The 8,096-nt window shown below is 39.2% G+C and overlaps 1 protein-coding gene across 12 annotated transcripts in view; it reads left to right on the top strand.

Moving 5' to 3' along the window:
• The first annotated feature begins 973 nt into the window (after window positions 1-973).
• The window catches only part of LOC131685039 (NPC intracellular cholesterol transporter 1-like), a 55,936-nt gene continuing 48,813 nt past the window's right edge, over window positions 974-8,096 (top strand). For 3 of the 12 annotated variants that reach the window (XM_058968407.1, XM_058968408.1, XM_058968402.1), the window contains exon 1: window positions 1,018-1,436. The gene's annotated coding sequence lies outside the window, so the exon portion shown is untranslated. Of the gene's footprint in view, window positions 1,644-8,096 lie in introns of all 12 variants that reach the window. The other 9 variants (XM_058968410.1, XM_058968403.1, XM_058968406.1 and 6 more) reach the window with 7 other exon arrangements.

The following is an 8,096-nucleotide window of genomic DNA, read 5'->3' as shown; positions in this document are numbered from 1 at the left end:
ATGTTTGTTGGGGTGGTAATCTGGTGACTTTTTGTGGAGTGTCAGTTGCACGCCCCTTTGGTGTTTACATTGGTCCTATCTTGACTTATTTTATAAAACACATCAAGATTCCAGCGCCCCCATCTCGGATTGACGCCTACTTCAAAACACGGAATCACAATTTATGTTCCTGTGCAGGATATCACTAGACGTTTGTTCAGGAACACAAATTATATCTCCGTTTTTTGGAACTAGCGTAAAAGCCGGCACCAAATTACTCCTGTTACTAACTTCGAGTCAGATTCTGATGAGACGCAAATTCCATATCTAATTTAGTTATAGGTTTTATGACCTTCACGCACAAAAGTGGTTTTACCGAATTTTCTCCTTAGTGAAGAAAAATTGGTACTCACCCAAAAAATTTTCCATAACATGGCGAAGTTAAGATAAATTTACCTACATAATAATTTAGTTGAGCAACACTATCAACCAACATCTTGATACTACAAACTGCTATCATAAGTATTTCCAACAAATTAAATAGTTGCGCTTGAAATCAATCAGTCCATTTGACGGTTCGAACTTCTATTCAAATAGTTTTTAGAGTGTATAACATTGATTTTACTATATCCAAACAAAGATGTAACATCCCCTAACGCATGTAACCTCCAAGCGAGCTGGGACACGAATCTTATGTCACGTAACCGCATTATTCTCGTTAGCGTTACTTTTGTGTTACCATCAAGCCGATTCGTAACTGATGTTGCTATGACGATATACGCGTAAACACAAACCATGCTGCCGCCGCGTACCAACGAGGAAACCGACAAGCGCGAACAAACACTCGAATAGAAAAACAGCCACCGATCTAATAACGCGAGACATACTAGCGGTGAGGTGACGCGCGCAGTGCTCTACTGTCGGAAAGAACAGAACTCGCCGCAGGCAGAACAACTTTTTATTCGATCGCATATTATTATTGTTGCATTGAAGGGGGGAAGAGTTTCGATGCCGTGCGCAGTGCCGGCCGACATGGACCAGTATGGCAGCAACAGTCGCTGAGTAGCACTCGGCGGAATCGGACGCAATTTCTGTTGTCACTTGTTAGTAACTTCTTTTGCGACTGCGCGTGATCTCTCTGGTGTAGGATTACAAGTAAATGTTTACTCGCAGGATTTTAATTCAAAACGATTGAACAAAATGTGAATGAGTTTTTGTTTCGGTCTGACGGACAATCAGCTGCTGGTGGTGGTGTTTTTGTTGTTTTTTTTTATGCTCAGTGCAGCGAGTGAATCATCTGATCGATCGATGTACCGTTTTGTCGAACAGAAAACGGAGACGGTTATTGCTATTTTGTGAGAAAAGTCAATGCTCGACTAGAACGGAGCAGTTTTTTTCGCGAGCATCTTTCTACGCGTTATGTAACGAAACAAATATATGTACGCATTTAATACTAGGTTAGTGCAATGCAATAAAGCGACACTGGCGTGTACACCAGACAGTGTAATTGCGATTGTAGTGCAGTGTGAAGCGGTTCGAATGCAATTCAGAACGCAGTGAACAAAGGAAAGATCGGAGAAAAAGTCATGGTTTTGTTTTTCAGCCTTCACCTCGCAAATGCGACAACTGGATCTTGGTGAACCCCTGAGCATATTTTAATACTCGTATGTACTTTATGTGTTTGCCTAGATGTCAATTACATATACTGGCTAGACAATAGACTGCATTAATTTGAATTGAAGGACAAATTATGAAAATACTCTCTTCATAGTTTGCGGTTGCGGCTACGTATTTCTTATCAGTCTACATCGGGACATTCAAAGATAACGCTGTATTCATCAAGTCAGTCCGGTTAAGGGCTTGTGATGACACTGAAAGCTTTTGTTTCGGATTAAACTCGTTGAGTGAAAGCGTGAATGAAAGTTGAGATAGTGTGGATAGCACAACCATTATTTAGTTGACGTTAGATACAACCTGTTACATTCACAGTTATTGGGTTCGATTGCGACAAACGAGTAGAAACCATTTCTTTAGAATTTTTTTTGTAGATTTAACCCTTGTATGCTAGTGAATATAGGGTTTTTTCTAGTAAATATAGGGCACCAGAACATTTTTTTGAATCCTTTGGGCCAATAATCACAAAAAACTTCTTCTGATCAAGATTAGTGCTTTTCTTGTAGTACTTGAAGCTACTCAATTTTGACCTGATGCTCAATACAATTCTCCTAATTTTTTTTTACAATAGTCTGAAAGGCTAAAACAAAGCAAAATACTATTACATTCCCGTGCTAAACTATACTTTCTGTTTCACCAATGGGACATATGCAGCGATTATCTAACACGGGTGATGAGTTCAGTGTCGGACAGAGTAGAAGCAAAACCTTGGTACGGCAATCCGTTGTGGAACCTTACCTTCTGTTGAGACAAAATTCGCAGCTAATTCTTAGAGCAAAGGGCATTGCGGGCATAGGGCTACAATCCTACGCAGTACTTAGAATACTTCTTGGAACGAGCTAGAACAGAGCTATTAGATCTCAAAACCACTCATCTGGTGTATAGATACCTAACATGCTAATATACGAGATTCAATTTGCTATAATTGACTATAGCCTTGACAACCTGCACATAGCCGGTTTAATGACAAATGGCATTCACAGTGTTGTGCTATGTTAGGGCCCTTAATGTCAAGAATCTAGTAAATCAGCACCCAGAAAAGGTGAAACAGGTGATGAAAGATGAAACTTTATTGCTTATCGACTTGAACTGTACCATTGTTATGTTTGATTTTGAATGTCGTAGTCTTGTAGATAACGCATCATATATTTTTCACAAAGGAAAAAAAATGGATGAACCAATTTGCCCTTGAGAACACAAAACCTAACCTAGAAAAGTTGGATTTGTTTCGTGTTCCACTCGTCAGTAGCTAACACCAACTTGCTATCAGTTAGAATATATATCCCAACTACCACCAAACTTGGTACCAGCCAATTACTTTAGACGTTCACATATATTGTGTGAATTGTTTGGATTTAATGTCTAACCGGCGCCAATTTTGGTGTTGGTTTGGATATATGGACATTAACTTGCTATCAGCTATTGTCGAGTGGAACACGAAACATTCAAATCCAACTTGTATATAATTTTTAGAGGGCTTGGTTGTCTATCGTCCGACATTTCGGTAATTTTCGCAGCCCCATAAATATGTACACATATGTCCGCTATTGTTTCAGGGATTTAATGCACCTCAGAGCAAATAAAGAGAAGAATAAAAACGCTCTTTGCATTTCCATGCGAATCACCGCTCTTCTCTTTCACAATAAATCTCTTCACTCCGATGTGTGTTGCTCCCATATGTGCATTCTACTCCATGGTTGTACACCTCAAAGAGTAGAAATAAAGAGGCTCTTTAGTGTGAATCATGGTCTCACACGCACGGAAGCAGAGAAAGCAACAAAAAACATTTTAAAAACGTTCTTCCGATCAATCTTAATTCTGAATTGTAGTTTGATTCGCGCTCCTACCTGTATGCCAGTGAGTGGAGGCACAAAAGAGGCTCTTCTAGGTGACTCTTTGTGTGAAATTGTGTAGCTCTTAGTACACAGAGTTTGTTCTTTTGACATTAAAAATGTCTTACTCCACTATCTGGGGCTAGGTGTCATTCTAAAATCTAAACTATCTCCCATGTAACGAAACTATGTAAGGTTTGCACGCTTATAACTCCGATATTACTAGATGGATTTTAATCATTCATACACCAACCGATTCAGAAACACCTAACTTAAATATTGGTAATAATTTAATATCTCCCCAATAAAAGTAGACTTTTGGAAATTGGTAAAATTAAAAAGTTCACAAAAAACGGGAAAAATACCATTCGTGAGGCAGATTTCTCAGACACAGCCGTCAAAAGAGGGCAGCTTAGTTGCTCAATGAAACACGAAAAGTCATAAATAGAAGCAACGCATGTCCGTTTAAATCAGTTGTTGCTCTTATCCCACACGAGCAACGTCGTCTCCGGGCGATGCAATAAGCACTATCGATTTTCAGCAACGTTGGCATTTGCACACACTCGCACCTAAGTGACTAAACCATATACAGTTAGTTTATAAATAGAGGTGACGCGTACCCGTTTGAATCAGTTTTTGTTCTTATGTCGAACGGGTAAGATCATGGCTGCAGCGTCTGGACACTACAATAAGCGGTAGACGCTATACATTTTCGGCAGCGGTGGCCGTGTGCGGATTTGTCGGATACCAGCACGGTGTCACAGAATGATTTGCAAAGTGGGTGGGCGGGGTGGTTTGGATTTAATTCAATACGGTGTGTGCTGCTTAAGAGTGTTGCGTTTGAAAAAAATATATTTATTTTTATGCATGCGTGTGCGTTGTAACTTGTTAATCCATGTTTACGGCGCTTTGTAGCTGCGTAGGGTAAAGAGCCAATTGGTTTTCATGTTTCATATTTCGGTTATATGTTTTTTATCAGTAAGGCATCTGACAACGTGCTTCTGTAGTTATTGCACTGTTCAGCAGCGTAATATTTTATATAGGAGAGTACACTCAGGTTTTTTTTACGCGGATTTTGAAATTTTCGCGGTTTTCATTAACGCGTTTTTTTAATTTACGCGGTTTTCATTTACACGGCCTGTATCCCCTGCGTGAAAAATCTGAGTGTAATTGCATCGGAAACAATCACATTCCCAGCAGAACTTTTTGTTTTCTAATTTCAAACACTTTTGTTTCGTACTGCACACAACGGAAAATTTTAAAACAGAACTTACCGTCCCAGCAGCAGTTGAAGCGGGTGTTCTTTTTCGATTCAAATTCAAGCCATGTCTTAAGCGTTACTGGACTTAAAATTGTTTTCCCAGTTTAACCAGTCAGAATATCTGTCCTACCCTATGTATTTAAAACACAGTTCTAATTGCGTTTTAAGGTATACAACAAATACGGTTGGGTATGCTAATTTAAATTTTAAAATAAATCTGTTTTAAATTATGAAACAAACCGCTGTACTGAAGATATAATTATGTCAGTCCTATTACCACATAAAACACCTATATAACATAAAACGCTGCAGAATTGGTTTAATAATACAATGTTTACACTACAGAGTTATAACACGTTTTAATAATTAGCAACAAGAAAAATGTCACCAAGATAGCAAAAAACCCGTTTTAACTGGTAGTGCGAACGTTGCATAACAATGTAATTTATCAAATAATTTCATTTTTCCACCACTAATCGATCAAGAAATACTTACAATTAAGATTGTTTACTTAAGTTCATTAGTACATTATTGAAAATTTAAATGGAAAATGAAATTTCATATTTTATGGAGAATCTGTATATTTCCGTTGGCGGGCGTGGGTTTCCTCATCACACCAGACCAGCCTATTTTTACTAGATGGATCAGCCAAATAATGCCAATCACCTAGTGAGATACTTGATTAATTAATAGATTACCGTTAAAAGACCTTCAATAAATTATGTTTTAATGGGAAGGGTATATAGCAAATTGTAACATATGAAAACAGGCGAGTGAACAAGAACGTGTGTCGATATGTGTGATAGATAAAAAAGCTATATTTTTAATGTCACCGCGGTCGTGTCCTGTACACAACCCTTTAATTTTTCGTTTTCAAGATTCTCTTTGTGCGCTCGTTCTGCACATCGCAGTGTTTTTATGCTGCTCTATTTTTCATCGGTGTATTTCGCTCTTAGTGCACATTGTGTAAGCAAATAACAAGCCTGGTTTCCAATCTTTTCTTTGTACACTACATTAAAACAAATCATACTTTAAATAAAATAGGTTTGTATTAAGACCACAAAGTTGATACTTACGAGAATTTCGCAATTAAAATAAAAAGAGCTGCAGATGAGCCACGAATGATTGATTATACATATTATGTTGGTGCATTTCGCATATTCCACTAATTACGAATATATTCTGACAGTGGTGGATCACGAAGATGTTTAACCTTCAACCAATTTCGAAATGTTTTGATTTTTGTGTTCTATAACAAATATAAAAATAAATTCCGAAAACCATATGGATGGGTAATGTCTAATATGTTACCAACCCATTTTTATTATTGAAAATCTGGTACTGAAAAAAGTGCTGGTATTTACGGTGCTATGCAGAACTTTTAATAAAGGTTATAACTGTCAAAGATCTAAAACATGATGACAGTTATGTCATCGTCTCCGTAAATCTATCCGGTAATAATGGAAATCAAATGACACACTCAGTCTATTTTCAACCACCAAAGGCATCAGTCACAATACCAGTGTGCTCTCTGCTGCTACCAATGTTAGCGCAAACAGTTGCTTTTTTCTTGTGTGCATTGTCTGAAGAACAAAGGGAACCGTTACTATTATTCTTATGTGGCGATCTGTCAAGATGACTGAGTCTCGTCAACAAAATGTGATTCTTCGGGCTAAAACGGTGGCCATTGACTTCCGGTCTTTCCGAATAAGACCAAGAATTGGTGATGTGGAACATTTGCTGAAGGTGAAAATGCAGCTTCGGTTTTCGGAAGTCAGCTTCATCCAGTTGGAGCACGCTAGGCACGCGGTGTTGATAACGTTCAACAAATTCGCCCAGGCGAAAAGATTCATTTCGCAAAACAACTTGGCACCACGTACTTGCAAAGTGGCCATTAAAAGATTCATGTCCTATTTCGAAGAAGTAGAATCCATTACGGAAGACACGTGGAGGAACTACTTTCCAGGTATTCAAATGGTGTTTTTTTTGGTGAGAATGCGGGTGGACCAACCCATTCCCTCCTACCTTACTCTGCAGTACAAAACAGAAGGGAGGTGATACCATTATACAGCGAACTCTATGTACATACCAAGGACAAACTATCACGTGCCAAATGTGGAGAATAAGGCATAGATACATGAGCCATACCGGAAAGGGTAAAATTTTGAAATTATTTTATCTTATTTCACTCATGGCGAATACAGGTCTTGCATGTATTCTTGGTATTTGTATTTGGCCTTTGATATCGCATTTCGTTTGCGATTAATAGCTCTGTGTTCAACATATACGACTATGACCCGAATTAATAAACGAACGAACACACATACGTTGAAGATGTTCGAAGCAAACGTCGTTGCAAAGGTTTTACTGAACTCATTATCTATTCTTCGGTTACTTTTCTACCTACGTGTTTATGTATGCACGAAAGCGAAACCATAATGAGAGAAAGAGCGGTAAATAAACATTAAAAAACGCCCGAGACTCTGAACGGGGAGCGACTTGCTGATATGGGCATGTGAGCATCTCGTTGTTTCTCCTGTCGCCAGCACATCGTCCTACCTGCAAGAGTATGTTGTGCATCGTGCATGTAAGAATCGCGATTGAGCGAGCGAGAGCAATATTCTGATGCACAGGAGCTGTTACCCGAGATTAGAAAAACGAGATACCGCTGTGTGAGTGTGAGAGTGTATGATGTGTACGGATCGACGAGCAAAAATGTATCGGCCTCGCATGGAATTCACTCAACCAAATTTGCCGCGAATAGACGCGTCCGTGTGGTGTACTAGCCGACTTTCCGAAATTCACGACAGTTCTGTGAACAAACGGCACATTATGGACAACCCTGTCCAGAAACCGCTAAAAAAGCTCATCTACAGGAAGAAATGCCAACACTCAGTCTCCAATATCATTCCCTGAGCCACAAACGGTTGCCAAATTTGTGGCTGCTGTTCAAGCAATAATGACAACTGCAAATGCCGCGTCAAGTACCACAAACCCAACAACTAATACCATCAATGAAAGAGCTACTAGCAATGACGGAGGGTTCACGCTCGTGACCCCAAAAGGAAAGAAGTTAAGAACAACAGTTGATCGCGAACATCAAGGCAGGAACCTCGATGATGACCCGGACATGTGCGACGACGATAGAGAAATGACTGACCCCCATGATACAGTTGACGTGGATGCAAATATTTCCCCGACACAAAAACGGATCTCCACGCGCAATGGCAAGTCGCACGAACGGGATCGGATAGACTCTTAGTAGTATTAATAGTTTATTATTTTTATTTTTTACATCATGTAAATACATAAAAGACCCACGGCTCCGTGAAGCTAACGCCTTGAGCCGT

This window comes from Topomyia yanbarensis, chromosome 2 (genome assembly GCF_030247195.1).
Source record: "Topomyia yanbarensis strain Yona2022 chromosome 2, ASM3024719v1, whole genome shotgun sequence".
Lineage (NCBI taxonomy): Eukaryota > Metazoa > Arthropoda > Insecta > Diptera > Culicidae > Topomyia > Topomyia yanbarensis.
Note: the sequence above shows the minus strand (reverse complement) of the source record. Positions and strands in the feature narration are given on the sequence as shown.